Source organism: Aethalodelphis obliquidens, unplaced genomic scaffold (assembly GCF_003676395.1).
Source record: "Aethalodelphis obliquidens isolate GAN/ISIS:26980383/991018 unplaced genomic scaffold, ASM367639v1 scaffold89, whole genome shotgun sequence".
NCBI lineage: Eukaryota > Metazoa > Chordata > Mammalia > Artiodactyla > Delphinidae > Aethalodelphis > Aethalodelphis obliquidens.
In genome coordinates this window covers 1648167-1666214 of record NW_020838033.1, presented here as the reverse complement: position 1 = coordinate 1666214, position 18048 = coordinate 1648167, and the positions used below count along the sequence as shown (strand labels likewise).

Sequence of the window (18048 nt, the reverse complement as noted above, 5' to 3'; positions counted from 1 at the left end):
AGGTCTGGTTCAGTCCCCCCTGGGGTCACTGCTCCTTCCCCTGGGTCCCAATGCTCACACTACTTTGTGTGTGCCCTCCAAGAGTGGAGTCTCTGTTTCCCCCAGTCCTGTTGAAGTCCTGCAATCAAATCCCACTAGGCTTCAAAGTCTGATTCTCTAGGAATTCCTCCTCCCATTGCTGGACCCCCTGGTTGGGAACTCTGACGTGGGGCTCAGAACCTTCACTCCAGTGGGTGGACGTCTGTGGTATAAGTGTTCTCCAGTCTGTGAGTCACCCACCCAGCAATTATGGGATTTGATTTAACTGTGATTGCACCCCTCCTACCATCTCATTGTGGCTTCTCCTTTGTCTTTGGATGTGGGGTATCTTTTTTGGTGAGTTCCAGTGTCTTCCTGTCAATGTTTGTCCAGCAGCTAGTTGTGATTCCGGTGTTCTCGCAAGAGGGAGTGAGAGCACGTCCTTCTATTCCACCATCTCGGTTCCTAAACCCCTTCCCCTTGTATGTACTTTCATATTTCTAAACAATTTGATTATATTTCCTTTTTTGTTGGCCATGCCGCCTGGCATGTGGGATCTTAGTTCTCCAACCAGGGACTGAACCTGGGCCCTCAGCAGTGAAAGCACCGAGTCTTAACCACTGGACCACCGTGGAAGTCCCTGTGATTGTATTTCTATTTCCTGACTTTTTTTTTTTCAATTTTAGATAGTACCACTTGTCTCCCACTATAGTTTTCTTACCTTATTGCTCCCAACTCTTCCTTCATCCTCCCCATATAGTTGTATCACTTTTTTGTTAAGTGATTTATTGCTTACACTATTATGACTATAATACGTAATTCACAACTATTTCTATCATTCCTCTGCTATTGTCTCTCTTCCATTTTCTCTCCTTATGGATTTATTCTTTTAAAAAAATTATTTAGGGAATTCCTTGGCAGTCCGATGGTTAGGACTCTGTGCTTTCACTGCCGAGGGCCTAGCTTCCATCTCTGGTTGGGGAACTAAGGTCACACAAGCCGCGTGGTGTGGCCAAATCAATCAATTAATTAATTATAAAAATTATTAATTATTATTAATTATTAATAATTAATTATAAAAAATTATTTGACTTTCATTTTAGTAGAATTTCAGAAAGAAACGGTGATAAGTGCCACCATGTTTTACTTGACATCTGAATAGATATATTTATACTCTTTTGTATTTATAAAAGAGGAAATTATGCCTCTGAGAGGTCAAATTATTTGTCTAAGATCACCTAACTATTAAATGACAGAAGCAATGTTTGACTTCAGGCCTGCCTGACTCCAAAGCTCATGGTCTATTTCTACTATGACAAATGACATTCCAAAATAATTAAAACTCAATTATTCCTGTAACCACATACCTTTTTGCATCAGTTTTGTACCTTGCATTTTAAGTAGGAAAATCATAGTAGCTTTATTTTGTATTGCCCAAACTTCTGACCCGTGGAAATAATGTAAACTACTACAAGTACCAGTAAATAAACTTAACCACATTAATTATCTCAAATTAAGCAAGGGAGGGCAGACAGTAAAATTCAATTAACCAGAAAAAGAGAGGAATAAAACAAAATCATGAAGACAAAGAAAAATAAATGAAAGGATATCCTCTGTGGTAGTGGTCAATTTGTTTTTCTGAAATACCCCTGACCCTCAGCCTTCTGGGCACATGACAGACCTGCACTTTCTGACCCTGCCCCCTCCCCTGTAGTTGGGTGGGGCTGTGTGACTATTTCCAGCCAGTACAGCTGAGTAGAAGTGATACATGGAAGAGCAATGTGAGACCCTCCAGCCCTCTCTTCCCTCTGAGACAGGGACCAGCGATCCTTAAGGTGCTGACTGCTGTGATTGCTATCAACCTGGGACACCAAGTAACAAAATGACCCACAGGATATGCATAAGGCTGTGGATCTTTAAATTTTTTTGTTTTTTATTTAATTTGAAGGAGAGCATGTTTTCAAAGCCACTGAGATTTTTTTTTTTTTTTTAAATACATCTTTACTGGAGTATAATTGCTTCACAATGCTGTTAGGTGTTAGTTTCTGTTGTACAACAAAGTGAATCAGCCATATGCATACATATATCCCCATATCTCCTCCCTCTCAAGCCTCCCTCCCACCCTCCTTATCCCACCCCTCTAGGTGGTCGAAAAGCACTGAGCTGATCTCCCTGTGCTATGCTGCTGCTTCCCACTACAAAGCCACTGAGATCTTGTGTTGTTTACTGCTGCAGCATAACCTGGCCTCTCTGAGCTGATACAGGTGGAATCCAGAAGTGTGGTGCTGCCTCACCAAAAAACCTAAAGTATATGGTGAAGGCTTAGGAGCTGGGTAGAAGGAGGCAAGGAAAAAGTTATCAGAGGCTAAAAGGAGAGCAGCTCATATTGCACAGTGGTGACGAGAGTTAATATGCCATAAAAACTTAGAGCTCTAGTGGGAAAATGGACTATTAAAAGAGTGTGTTGGTTACTCTTGGCTGTATTTGACAAATTATTATTTGAAAAGGATGAATTCAGAAAAGAATCAGTCGGTTTCCAATCATAAAAAAAGGAGTCCAGAAGGTCAGTGATTTGTAGGGTTAGAAGAAGCAGGTGCTTAACACACAACTGAGAAGGTCTCTGAGCTACAAATGCTGATCAGAATTCAGTCTTGAGGCAAGGATCAAGTGAAAGTTTTGGCCTTCACAACCACTGATAAAACCTCCCAACTGATTAAGGCAGTGCTGAATAAAATAGCTTTTCTAAAAAGAGACTAAAGAGAGGTTCTCAAGCAGTCTCTTAGTCTGTTTTGCTATAAAGCACGTTTCTTTGATGTGAATTAGTTCAAATGCTATTAGTAAACAGGGAAATGATGTCAATATAACACAGAAGTCATGTTGGTTTATACGAAATTTTCCTGTTGGAAGTGATCAGGAGAAAGCTTTCCCAAATTAAAAAGAAAGCTTTAGCAATATATGAAAACACTAAGAAAAATGCTAAGCATCCCACTTCTGTACCTTCCTTTAATGCAAGTTGTGGCTGGTTCAGCTGCTTCATGAACCACTGCACTTTCCACTTTATATCTGGTGAAGTTGAGGGTATATGTTTTTCCTCCTGTGTTTAAAAAAGAAAGAAAGTTTTTGATTGCTGAAGCATACACCATACCATAGATCAAATTTTTACTGTAATGAAATTAGTCCTATTATACGTAAATGTCTTCAACACCCCAAAATCTCAGAGGAGGAAACAAGCACCCAGGGGACTGAGTCTGTAAAGCTCCCACCAACTGATGCTGAGTGCATATGCCGCTGGAGATTTAATATGCTACTGTTTTTATTTTAATTAATTTTGCTTTTATTAGTGCACTGGTTACAGTGTTCCACAGCTTTTGAGTGGTCTGCCCAATCCTGTTTTTCCCATAAGCCCTGTTTATTTTAGTGTGCAATTTTTGCAGAATTCAGGAAAGCATATACGGCATTATGGCAGAAATACCTGTATTCAAAATTAAGTCAAGGAAGAAGTATGAGACCAACAAGGCAGAGTTATGCAGCAAATCCATGAAGTATGGCTAGAAAAGACTGGTGGACGTGGCTAGGGCACATGGAGCTGACTGGAAACAAGTAAGTAAAAATCCAACTAAGTTTTTGAGAGTTATACTGCCAAAACGACCACCAGCCTGGGCTTGAGAGCCTATGACTATTCAAACCTCCTTAAAATGATCTTTGGGGTCCCAGGCATCTATGGCAGGAAGTGGACTAAGAAAGCTGTTCGTCCCCTTAAAGGGGTATATTCCTCATTGTCCATTTGGGATACAGCCAAGGAACATAATAGGAAAAAAAGGAGGAGGAGGTCCAATAAGATGGAGCTAGGGGAGCAAAGAAAGAACAGACAAGTTAGCTAAGGAGCCAAGTCTGGGCCTCTTCGAGAACATTCCCCATCCCTGGAGGGGTCCTCTCAATGACTGCTCAGAGGAACTGCAGAATTTGCTGCAGTCCACTGACTGCTATATGTCTCCTGTTCTTCCCCCTTTCAAATGGGACTGTTTATTTTTATCATCCTGTCGCTAGTCACCACTGTATATTGTATGTGACGGCAGCCAATCATTTGCCAATTTCTTTCACAAATCTATGGATCAGAAAGAGCAACATCTGGGCCTGATGTGGAGACTACTATGTGCATCATCTCCTCACGAACAGACCACCAGTCATCACATCCTTGCGTCACTCAGAGATCCTGGACTTCAAGCTTGATGCCATGATTTGATAGGACCTTGGGGTTCCCTACTTGGGGAGGAAGTGAGTGTATTTTGCCTGTGAGAGAGGGTAGATCGACTATCTGGTGACCAAGAGAACAGTGCTGTTTATTATATATTTTCAGCTGTCTCCCTGGCACCAGCAGTGTTGTGCTTCCTGGCCCTGCCTAGTTACATGGGACTACATGACTAGATCTGGCCATCATGTTGCGAAATAAGCAATGTGAATCACTTCTGAGCTAGTGAGAGACCCTCCAGACTTCACTTCCCTCTTAGCATGGTGACCAATAGTGTACAGGAAGGTGGTGGTTCCATCAGCCTGGACCACTGAGTGACACGGGCAGAGCTCCCCTGCTCATCTATCATGGCCACGTAGTGAGAAACAAATCCTTCACTGTTTAAGCCACCTAGATTGGGAGGTGGTTTGTTGCTGCAGCATAACCTAGCTAATGCAGTTCTTTATGAATATGTATTACATATATCGATGGTCTCAGTCTTAAGCTAGACAGCAGAGACAGAATTGCTAGGTGAAAAGTTTAAAAATCAGACAGATGAAGGGATCAATTCACATGGGAATTCTCTACTTAACAAGTTTGAAAATAAGACTTTTCCTTATTTAAAAAATGACAATTAAAGTGCTGTATTCTATTTTTTGGGGGGGCAGGGGCGTGCCGCCCTGCGTGGCTTGTGGGATCTTAGTTCCCCGACCAGGGACTGAACCCGGGCCCCGGCAGTGAGAGCGCTGAGTCCTAACCACTGGACCACTTGGAAATCTGCCCTTTTTTGCTTTATATGATTTTAAATGATGTACACATATATAGGATTACCATATGAACCTGCAGTGGAAGAGCTGAGTCTTAAGCACTGGACCACCAGGGAAGTCCCCCCATATGAACCTGAAAGTGACATCTCACCACTATTAAAATCAGGAAGGCTCATCGAAACACCAATAAATCACACTGTCACAATAGAAGACACCATCTAACTGTTCACTTTGAGACACATACGGGCACTCTGCCCACATTTTACTTTCTTCCTTTGGTTTTGGCACCTTTTCCCTTGTCTGAGTTTTGGTGATAATCTTTCTTTAGTCTCTTTCCAGAAAACTTAAAATATCTCCTAAGGGCACAACAGAGTAACCTTTGCAATACCAAAACCGCATTAGGGAAATTAGAACCTTCCATGTTCCATTATCCAACTCTTCATGCGTATCCTCAGTTCTAACTTACTTATTACAAATCATCTTAGTTTTTTAGAAGACTCTCTAAGTGAATGTATTGAGCTCTAAGAACCTGAAGGTAGACAGAAGAGGCAAATAAGAAATAACCCTCAGTGATATTTAAAGCTGCTTAAATTCATCCCTCTATGGTATTAAAACAACACAAGTTCATCTGTTCTTAAAGATAATTGTCTGAAGTGTCATAAAATAAGTTCCAAAATGAAGTGGGTCATTCCTTAGTGTCTTGCTACAATTAGTGTACACAACTTGGGGGAAAACGTGGTGTGTATGTCAGGGGTTCACCAGCTGAGAAGCAGTCAGTCCTAGTACTGTAAAAGCTGGACCAGCTACTGGGAAGAAAATACAGTTTTTAAAAAAAAGTTAGAACATATGACAGCATATATACAGATAGTAAAGTACAGCTTCCAGAAAGTGCTTTTTTTCAATGCCATTTTTTCCCCACGTGGACCACAAAATAAGTTTATACAGTCTTCAAGAGTGTTTATTAGTTTTAAAAGGAAAACAATTTTGTTCCCTGAGAAGTTTTAATAGTTACTTTCAACAAATTTAATTTTTTTCTATTAAAATATGTACCTAGGCATCCTCCTTGTATGTTAAAAAGACACTATTTTGGACGAGTCTTTGCAAGTTGAAAAGGCAGCCTGGTAAGGTATATCAGTCTGATACCCCTGCTTATTCCACTCCTTCAGAGTCATGGCCCCTGACCTGTTTCCAAAGCTCAAACCACCCATGTACTGCCAGACCTTGGTCCTGCTGAATGGAGAGGTTTCTAAAGCATACAACTACCCATGAGGATCAGGCCAAAACTAAAACCACCAAGAAATGGAAAGAATCAAGGAGGGAAAGATAAATACCTATCAGCAAAGTTCTTTCAAAAAGAAAAACAGATCCACTAGGAAGAACGGACAGGATGACATTTGGGTCTGTGATAGCAATGCACTGGTCTGATACTTTAGTCAAAGCTTTCCTGCTTTTGCTGAGGGCTACTCATTTTTTTCTCATTAGGAAACTATGTCAGTGATACATCTGTCAAATAACAACTAATCTCAAAGTCTTTGGATGGTCAGGTAATTATTTAACAACTACTATCTGCTTACTATGAGTAAAAAAAAAAAAAAACTAGAAATCTGAAAGTTTGGAAGAGACACTGCATGCAGGTGGGAAAATCAGTAAAAGTTTTGTGAAGGATAGTACATTTCAGGAAAACTTCAAGGGCAGGCAGGTTTTAGACTGGCAGAAATGAAGGCAGAAAAGGTCACTTCTAGTAAAGTGAAATTCGAATGGGGTAATAGTGAGGTATATTCTTAAACAAGAGACCGTGTAAGCTGTTTAGTTTTGCTAGCATATAGGGCTTGAGGAAGGGAGAGGTGGCAAGATAGGTGAGTTATTTATTTTATTTTTAAAATAAATTTATTTATTTATTTATTTTTGGCTGTGTTGGGGATCTTCATTGCTGCGCACGGGCTTTCTCTAGTTGCGGCAAGCGGGGTCTACTCTTTGTTGTGGTGCGCGGGCTTCTCATTGTGGTGGTCTCTCCTATCGCGAAGCATAGGCTCTAGGCGCGCGGGCTTCAGTAGATGCAGCACGTGAGCTCAGTAGCTGTGGCTCACGGGCTCTAGAGCGCACGCTCAGCAGTTGTGGCGCACGGGCTTAGTTGCTCCGTGGCATGTGGGATCTTCCCAGACCAGGGCTCGAACCTGTGTCCCCTGCATTGGCAGGTGGACTCCCAACCACTGAGCCACCAGGGAAGTCCCAATAGGTGAGTTATTGCCATATCGTGGCCAACCTTGAAGGCTGGACTGAAGAGTTTGTCGTTAATATGGATGACAAGATAGAGCATCAAAGGTTTTTAAGGAAGGAACTAATATAATTAGAGTTGTGTTTTAGGGGTCAAATTACATGACGACAAACAATTGTAGACCTATATGTAAGTATATCTTTGAAACATATATATGATAAAACAGATATACAATTAAGCAAAATAGAATAAACTTAAAATAAGTAAAGAAATTGAAGTAGAAAAGGAGTAGGAAAATAATACCAGGAATTAGGATAAAAACAAAATAAAAGCACAAACGATTTTACACTAAATCCTATATTAGTACTGACTAAAATAAAATTTAAAATATCCAAATTGTAATTCTAAAAAGTTCTCTACAAGAATGCATTCCTTATGAAACAATTAATTTCCCTACCTAGTAATTAAACTAAGTTTAAGACTCATGTCCACACTAAAACCTTAATTTTGTTTTTTTGATAATACAGTAGGTTCTACTTTCAGTAGGCCTAAAATAAATGAAATCTCACCATGTCCTGTCTCTTCCTTAAAAACAATCTGTAAAAGCAGCCACTATGGAAAACAATATGGAGATTCCTCAAATAATTAAAAATAGAACTACCATTCGATCCAGCAATTCCACTCCTGGGTATATATCCAAAGAAAACTCCTATGTTCAATGTAGCATTATTTACAATAGCCAAGAAATGTAAGCAACCTAAGCGCCCATCAACAGTTGAATGGAGGAACTTCCCTGGCGGTCCACTGGTTAAGACTCTGCGCTTCCATGGCAGGGGGGCACAGGTCCAATCCCTTCTCAGGGAACTAAGATCCTGCATGCCATGCGGTGCGGCCAAAAAAAAAAAAGATGGATAAAGAAGATACGGTGTGTATGCATACATATGTATTTACACACACACACACACACACACACACACACACACGAATATTACTCAGCCGTGAAAAAGAATGAGATCTTGCCATTTGCGACAATATGGAGGGATCTAGAGGGTATTATGCTAAGTAAAATAAGTCAGATACTGTATGATTTCACTTATATGTGGAAGCTAAAAAACAAAACAAGTAAGCAAACAACAAACCAGAAACAGAGCCACAGATACAGAGAACAAACAGGTGGTTACCAGAGGGGTGGGGAGCCGGAGGCGGGGGAGGGGGGAGGAGAGAAATAAATGAGGGAGATTAAGATCTTGTTATTTTATATTAAAAAAGCCATATTATTATGGTAAAGAATGTGTGACCATACAGGCTTAATGATGGGATCAATAATTAGGGTTCATTTTTTTTTTGGCTGTGTTGGGTCTTTGTTGTTGCGCGCGGGCTTTTTCTAGTTGCGGGAGCGGGGACTACTCTTCTTTGTGGTGCGCGGGCTTCTCATTGTGGTGGCTTCTCTTGTTGCGGAGCATGGGCTCTAGGCGTGCCAGCTTCAGTAGTTGTGGCACGCAGGCCCTAAAGTGCAGGCTTCAGTAGTTGTGGCGCACGGGCTTAGCGGCTCTGAGGCATGTGGGATCTTCCCAGACTAGGGATCGAACCCACGTCCCCTGCATTGGTAGGCGGATCCTTAACCACTGCACCAACAGCAAAGTCCCGGGGTTCATTTTTAACCTAAATTTTGGTACTGTCAACCCTTAAATTTTACCAACCTATGCCTCAGTCTGCCAACCTGAAAACGGGAGCCAAGAAAACAAACTGCAAAACTGAAAAACTTGGTAAATTCTACCCTCTGATCTACGAAACACATATGGTAGTGGTGACAGTTATATGCATTTATACGATACTTTAAATTACATAAAGCACATTTATCATACATTTGTTAAACATTTATTAAATGCTTACTTTCTAAAGGTGCTCACAAAATCGACCTGGGATGCACTAGAAAAGCTACCAACACCAACATGTAAAAGTCAACTTTACAATAAACAAAACCTCAAATGACATATATCATTGGACCATATTTTAGATAAACATCATAAAGTGTTCTCAGATGCCTATATTTTATACAGTTGAAAAACATAACTAGTTTTAATGCAATCTCATCTAACAAAATTTAATGTCAAATAATTATTTTTAAGCAGTCCATTTAATCCGTTATCTGTAAGAAATGAAACTGAGAAATGCCTGTCACCTCCAACTTTGGACAAACCTTTTGTAAAAATAAAATTTCACTGCAGTTTTTCACATATGCATTTATTTATTATAAATCTATTTATTTTGGGCTGTGTTGGGTCTTCGTTGCTGTGCGCGGGCTTCCTCTAGTTGTGGAGAGCGGGTGCTACTCTTCTTCGCGGTGCGCGGGCTTCTCATTGCGGTGGCTTCTCTTGTTGCGGAGCAGGGGCTCTAGGTGCGTGGGATTCAGTAGCTGTGGCTCACGGGCTTAGTTGCTCCGTGGCATGTGGGATCTTCCCAGACCAGGGATCAAACCCGTGTCCCCTGCATTGGCGGGGGATTCTTAACCACTGCGCCATCAGGGAAGCCCCACATATGCATTTAAATGGGACTGTCGTTGCGTTTCCTCAGTAATATGCAAGTGAAGCTAGTAGAAGAGTACAAAGGAGAGGTACTTTTCCTAAGCACTATCGAATTACCTTCAAGCATCAACAGTCTCCACATTTCCTTACAAGATAATAAAAACTAATGTGCATTACTCATCACACAGTGGCTTAAGCAACCTTAACTTTCACCAATAACCCCTAGGGCCAAAGACGAAATCTAATACTAAGTAGGTTACACTGCAGGACCTGGATGATTACAACATATTTTTACAACATCTTTCCATTATTCAATTCAATTCACAAAAGTCATCTACAGACAGGAGAATGTAATTTAAACAAAGGAGTTATTTTTAAAAGAAGAGTAAGAGTTTTGTATTACTTAGAAAGTCTCAGTCTAGCTTTAACCAAAGGTTGTTTTATGGAACGCAATTATCACATTTAATGCACTAGTCCATTTTCAAAATGGCTATCAATGTGAGTACCTTGATCATTAGTAGTTGATATCCTGCCTATTAGCTTTATTAAGAAAAATCAGAGACTTAAATGGCCTTGTGAATCTTACTTTTCTTAAACTCCTTAAAAGTAACACTTTAAGTTAGAACTGAGACCTGTTTAGCAGTTTCAGATGTTCACATTGTGGCTACCTATAATGTAAGCCATTGTGAGAGGCCTATGTATACATCAAGTTGACTAGATCATTGTGAATTTGAATTAAAAACTCATTTAGAAAATGAAAATAACTGAGAAATGCGCTCATTACACTCATACGTTATATTTTACAATGTGTGAACACCACCAGGAGATGTTGGAATTTAATTTATATATTTGACCTACCGAAAGACAAAGGATTGTTACCATTTTCTCATTAACAAAAAATTTTTGACACTTCAAAAATTAACATTTGGAAAAAAGTTTAACTGAACTAGTCTTAAACCAGGTATAAACAACTAATCTAAAACAAATTATTTGAAACCCTATGGGAAGGGTTAATCCAAACCATGACATACCCAAAACATGTCCAACGGAAAAAGATGAATTGCTAACATACAACTTGCCTTTTCCTTCCTAAGTCTGTATTTTCCTCTCCTTGGCTGTAATTCTTAAACTTTTAAGAATCTTTGGAAAACCACAAATCCTCTCTCCCCACAAAAATGAACACACAAACATTTACATGCAATTTCAAGGAGTCTGCCCATTTTGAGAAACCCATCCATGGATCCCCCTAAGGATCTCCAAACCCCCGTCTAAGAACTCCTGTCGTACAGCAGCTTTTACTTTTCTATATTTGTAATATACATTTAGATTAGGTTTGTAAGTTAAAATTTCCTCTACCTCCTTTGCTCTTCTTTCCTACATCTTTTTCTCTGAATCTCTCCAGCATATCTATGGTCATAAAAGAATTAACAGTTGAATGAAAGAACTGTGTTGAGTAACATCATTAAATGTAGAATAAAAGATCTTAGTATAAACCCCAATATGCTAATTAACCAGATGTATAACCTCAGAGAAGCCAATTAATCTCACTTGATCTCAGTGTGTTCCCCCGTAAAAGAAGAATAATAGTACCCACACCTATTTAATCTGATAACACAGGCAAAGTTCCCAGTACATAGGGGGCTTTCAGTGTTGGCTCCTTTCTCCTTCCTACTTGAGAGGATCATTCCTAAAGAAGTTATAGATTATGGATAGCAGAGCAGAGATTTATGTAATTTTAGAGTTTGTTGCATGCATTTTTCCACAGTGAACATGATGCAGGAGATGAAAGAAAAGAAAAGATGGGGAACGGAAAGTTTAAAAACTGAAGTAGGCCATAAGCAACCAAAGAAAGAATATAAACTGAACTTTATCAAAATAGAAACCTTTGGGGTGTCAAAGGTCACTATCAGAAAAGTAAAGAGATAACCCAGAGAATGGGAAAAAATATTTGCAAATCATAGGTCTGATAAGGGTCTAGTATCCACAATATATAAAGAACTCTTACAACTCAACAAAAAGATAACCCAATTTTTAAATGGGCAAAACACTTGAATAGACATTTCTCCAAAGAAGATATACAAATGGTCAATTTGTACAGGGAAAGATGCTTAATATCTTTAGTCATTAAAAAAATGCAAATCAAAACCACAATAAGATACCACTTCATACCTCCTACGGTGGCTATGATAAAAAACTGGAAAGAAGCAAGGGTTGGCTAGGATGTGGAGAAATTGGAAGCTTCATACATTACTGATGGGAATATAAACTGGTACAGTCACTTTTGAAAACAGTTTGACAGTTCCTCAAAATGTCAAACATAGAGTTACCACATGACCTGTCATTCCACTCCTAGGTATGTACTCAAGAGAACTGAAAATATACGTTCATACAAAAACTTGTATGTAAATGTTCATAGCAGCATTGTTCATAATAGCCCCAAAGTGGAAACAATCCAATTATACACCAACTGATGATGAATGCATATATAAAACCTATATCCACACAATGGAATACTATCAGTCATAAAAAGGAATGAAGTACTGAGAAGTGTACAGCATGGATGAATCCTGAAAACATTATGCTAAGCAAAGAAGCCAGACACAAAAGACAACACATTGTATGATTGCATTTACATGAAATGGTCAGAATAAGCAAATCCATGAAGACAGAAAGTAAATTAGTGATTGAGAGGAGCTGGGGTCAGGGAGGAGCAGGGAGTGACTGCTATAATGGATTCCAGGTTTCCTTTTGGGGTGCTGAAAATATTTTGGAAATAGATATTCGTGATGGTTGCACAGCTTTCTGAATACACTAAAAAACACTGACTTGTACACTTTAAAATGGTGAATTATATGGTATATAAATTATATCTCAATATAAATAAATAAATGAAATGAGATGAAATAGGCTATCTGGACATTAGTAGTCCAAAGATGGTCTGAAATAAAAGATTATCTGAAAATTAGGTATTTTATATAAAAATGACATTATTGATTTACTGGATAGGTCATAAGTGATGAACTGGGCTCTAACAGCAGTGATGCAATGAGATTGAGTGGAAAATTCAAAACCACCCACAGTGCTGAGCGTCACAGAATTTGGACTGGCTCTATTTGGGCCTTTTCCATACTGCTCTGGGCAGGTGACTTTACTTTTCGAACCCTCAGTTTTCTCAGCTACACACTTAAGGGATTCCCTCCCACCAGTGACACTTACTGTTTGTCCTGATTGTTTCTTTCCATTTTCTTGCCTAGCTCATCTGGTCACCTACTGCCACGCAGTATTCCCAACCTTTTCAACATTAAGGGCTTTAATGTTGAGCCCCTTAATTAAGGGCTCGCCACTCTTCATACGCCCCTCCCATGTTCCCATGGAGCACTGTTTTTTTTGTTTTTGTTTTTTTGCGGTACACGGGCCTCTCACTGTTGGGGCCTCTCCCGTTCTGGAGCACAGGCTCCGGACGCGCAGACTCAGCGGCCATGGCTCACGGGCCCAGCCACTCCGCGGCATGTGGGATCTTCCCGGACTGGGGCACGAACCCGTGTCCCCTGCATCGGCAGGCAGACTCTCAACCACTGCGCCACCAGGGAAGCCCTGGAGCACTGGTTTTAAAAGTTATGTCTCAGAGGGACTTCCCTAGTGGTCCAGTGGTTAACACTCCATACTTACAATGCAGGGGGTGCGGGTTTGATCCCTGGTCCGGGAACTAGGATCCCACATGCTGCGTGGCACAGCCAAAAAAAAAAAAAAAAAAAAGTTGCGTCTAAGAAATTGCATTTAGGTCATACTTTTTTATTTTTTGCTGACCAAATATAAAAAAGTAGCCTAACTTTTTGGTTAGACTCTCCAGCTTTTACCATAATTTCCATTTGACTTTCTGAATACTAAAATTAGTTTATTAATCTCAGGATGGGGATGCCTGAGTTAAGGGAATATGCTATCTACAATCTTGAAATAAGTATGACACTAAATGGGACTGGCCCATAGCCTTAACCATGGTATAGGTAACTTTTTCCAAAAACAACACTAGGTCTACCACACTTTCTCAGAGTAGAGAGAGGTATGACCACGTATAACACCATTCCTTGATGATTCTATTCCATCCTCTGCCTTGATCAGAAGGCGTTTAAGGCAACATGCCAAATGGGATGTAGAGGCAACCTATGAAGCCTCAGATAACCTGCCATATCCATTGCTTCCTTACTGTTAATAGTCCTTTCTTTTTAAAACGTAAGCTGTAGGCTGAGTAAAACAAAGCCAGGTAGCAATGCCACAACTGTGTCAAAATTAAAGGCAAAAGTGCCCAATCACTCTGTAGGTGGTGTAGAGCACAACTCTACCCGACAGAGGTGTTCTATGCTGGATGGCGGCAAACGGAGCCAATGGATCCTCCCTCCCTTTTGGGAAGTACAGCTGAACATAGAGAAGAGGTTGATACTGGGGTCTGGGTTGTAACCCTAACCACGCTGAGTTATGGTTAATGAATCCTCACGAGATATCCAGTGTGTCACAGTCTTGGAAGGGATAGGACTCTTTACTAAAATTGCTACTTCTCAAACATAGGGTCTATTTGTGAATGCCCAGATCTCCTTTTTTCCTCTAAAGAGAGATACAGCTTTTAACTTTTGTTTTTCTGATTATAAAGGCAAAGTTTATAGGTCAAACGGGTTTATGCACTGTGTTTTCTGTCCAATTACCACACTCCACTCTTCATACACAAGCTTTAACTATCATCTACACGCAAAGTACCAAGAGTCTAATATAAGAAGATATTTATTTATTTATTCCTTCAAATAATTATTGTATTGACCCCAGCCTTCACAAGCTTAAATTTGTTTGGGGAGCAAGAACTATACACAAAAGATAAGTCACAACTGGGTCTTCCCTGGTGGCTCAGTGGTTAAGAATCCACCTGCCAATGCAGGGGACAGGGGTTTGAGCCCTGGTCTGGGAATATCCCACATGCCACGGAGCAACTAAGCCTGTGCGCCACAACTACTGAGCCTGCACTCTAGAGCCCACGCGCCACAACTACCACAGCCACAACTACGTGCGCCTACAGCCTGTGCTCCGCAACTAGGGAAGCCACCGCAATGAGAAGCACGCGCACCGCAACGAAGAGTAGCCCCTGCTCACTGTGACTAGAGAAAGCCTGCGCGCAGCAACGAAGACCCAATGCAGCCAAAAAAAAAAAAAATTATAAATAAATTTATTAAAAAAGTCACAACTGCCAAATAAAACAAATGGTATTTTTTAAAAAGGTGCCACATAACTATTTAAAAGGGCAAGAAAGATGTAGAATGGACAGGCTATGGAAAGCCTTGTGAAGAGCATGAGATCTGAGCTAGGTCCTGAATGATGGAGGGATCTGAAGAAGCAGAGAGGAAATGAGAAGACAGGATGAGGAGAGCAAGGCTGTTACCATGAAGAAGCACAGTATACTTAGGCCCAGTCAAAGGGACTTTACCAGGGGTTAGCTGGTGATAAGGTTATAAACGTAGTCAATGTAGGGACAGAAGATGGAAGGGTTTGGCGGTAGAGCTGAGAGATGTGGGCATCACGAACAGTCGCAGAGAGAGTCAAAAAAAAAAAACAAAAGGGAGAAATCAACAGAGCTTTCTCATTAGATGTGAAGGATAAAGAAAGATATCAAAGATGATTTAGACAATTTGAATTTCCATACCCACATCTAACAGGAAGATACAGGTGGGAGAGCACATCTTTTTTATTACTGTTAAGACAGCGAGCCTCAATCCAGAGATCTAGCTCTATCTTTTGCAGAGTGACTAGATAAGTTTTTTGCTAAATATTCCTAACACTCCTTTGCAATGACGACCGCTACCAAAAAAATTAAGTCCAAACCTCCTTCAAGATTAGACCCCACACGCCACAACTATTGAAGCCTGCGTGCCCTAGAGCTCGTGCTCCACAAGAGAAGCCACGATGAGAAGCAACGAAGAGTAGCCCCCACTCGCCACAACCAGAGAAAGCCTGCGTGCAGCAACGAAGACCCAACGCAGCCAAAAAAAAAAAAAAAAAAAAAAAAGATGAGACCCCTCACTTTACCTTTCTAACCTCATCTCCCTCCACATCCCTCCACAAACTCTATTAAGGTCTGTCTACTCAACGTTCCCTGAGCGTGCCATATGACTTCTCATGCCAGTCACTTGTGTATCCTGCCCCATCAGCCGAGAATGCCCTTATTTCTCTCCCCATCAACTGAATCTCACTAATCTCTCAATATTCAGTTCAAACACCACTAACTCTTTCTAAAAATCCCCAGCCCCTATCACTTCTCCTGTGTGTATTTCTACTCTACTACTCCTGGCTTTATTATACTTATTTCATCCCGTATTGTAAAAAATTTGTTTATATGACCACATTCCCATTGCCAGCGATTGATTTAGAGGCGGGTCCATGATTAAGTTTTGGACAGAGAGATTTAAGGGAAATCAGCTGGAAAGCTTCTGAGAAAGATTTCCAAACTCTTAAAAAAGCATAAGAAAGCACTAACCACCACCCTCTGCTGGATGTCATCTTGTCTGGATATGATGCCTGGAACTGTGGTACCCATCTTGCATCCATGATGAGAACTGGCTAAAGGACAAAGCAGACAAGTCCAAGATGGCAGAGCAGAAAGGTGGAAAGAATGTGGGTCCTTGATGATGTCACTGAACCACAGATTTAAGCCAATCCTAGACTGAGGCATCTTGTTACTTGTTATGATCAATTTTCCTTATTTCCAAATTATTTTGAATTGGATTTTCTATCATTTGAAGCCCAAGGCATCCTAATTTATAGAGTCATGTTTGAGATGCAAATTAGACATCTATGCAGAGACATCAAGTAGTCAATTGGATTAGAAGATCACGGGAGAAGTCAGGACTGGACCCATATATTTGGGAGACAGCAGCATACAGAAAGAATCTACATTTCAGGGCTGGGAAGACAGGATAGATAGAGACAAGAAAGCTTTAGGGCACCCTATGGGCAGAGGAGAAAAAGCCCACAAGGAAGAGAGAAGAAATTAACACTGAGGTAAAATGAAAACACTAAACTGCAATGCGCAGAAGCCAAGAGATTCAGCTTCAAGAAAGAGCTGTTCAGCTGCATCAAATGCTGCTAAAACACTGAGTAAGAGAAAAATGACCACTGAATGTAGTGGCTGAATAATTCCTTAACATAAAGGCCACCTTGTCCTTCCACAGCCTCCTTCTCCCTGAAGAAACAGCCGTCTTGAGTTAATTAGTATAATGGTTAAGGGCTCAGACTTGGGCTGAGTTCTGGAGCTACCACTCCTAGCTGTGGGGCCTACCCTGTGAGGAGGAGGGAATGGCAGCTGAGGAATGGCAGCCGGAACTGGACTCCAAATAGACAAAAAGTTTGCATTCGGTTTTTAAAGATGGGAGAGACTTAAGCGTGTTTAAATGCTGATGGGAAGGAACACCTTTTACCACAAGGAACCCATTACAAGAAAACATTTTGGAATTTATTAGAGTAGGTTAGTTTATTAAGCTTTAAAAAATTATATACAGGGCTTCCCTGGTGGCGCGGTGGTTGAGAGTCCGCCTGCCGATGCAGGGGACACGGGTTCGTGCCCCGGTCCGGGAAGATCCCACATGCCGCGGAGCACCTGGGACCGTGAGCCATGGCCTCTGAGCCTACGCGTCCGGAGCCTGTGCTCCGCAATGGGAGAGGCCACAACAGTGAGAGGCCCGCGTACAGAAAAAAAAAAAAAAAATACAGATGAAAAAGTATAATAAAGCCACAAGATTAATCTCTACCTCATTTCAGAACCTATCAACCAAAAGAAAAAAGATTATCTATCACAATAAGTAGTAATAGTAAATAGTTAATAAAAAGTGCCTAATCTTCTCTTGGTTATACTAAAGATGATTCCAATATTAAAACACAAAGTACTAAATCATAAAAGCTCAGATATTTTTAAAGCTAAGGAAATCTATAACATAGCTACCTAAAACTGTTTGGAATACCCTCCTAAACACTTTGTCTTTTATATATATATATATTTATACAGCAGGTTCTTATTAGTCATCAGTTTTATATACATCAGTGTATACATGTCAATCTCGGTCTCCCAATTCATCACATCACCCTCCCCACCACCACTTTCCCCCCTTGGTGTCCATACGTTTGTCCTCTACATCTGTGTCTCTATTTCTGCCCTGCAAACCAGTTCACCTCTACCATTTTTCTAGGTTCCACATATATGCGTTAATATATGAGATTTGTTTTTCTCTTTCTGACTTACTTCACTCTGTATGAGTCTCTAGA

General features: G+C 40.5%; 1 protein-coding gene across 2 annotated transcripts in view; it reads right to left on the bottom strand.

The window, feature by feature from the left end:
- The window catches only part of ZNF652 (zinc finger protein 652), a 64189-nt gene that overhangs the window by 23351 nt on the left and 22790 nt on the right, over nucleotides 1-18048 (bottom strand). Inside the window, exon 2 of one of the 2 annotated variants that reach the window (XM_027094565.1) lies at nucleotides 3016-3112. The exons of the other annotated variant lie outside the window; for it this stretch is intronic. The gene's annotated coding sequence lies outside the window, so the exon portion shown is untranslated. The remainder of the gene's footprint in view (nucleotides 1-3015; nucleotides 3113-18048) is intronic. 2 annotated transcript variants of the gene reach the window in all.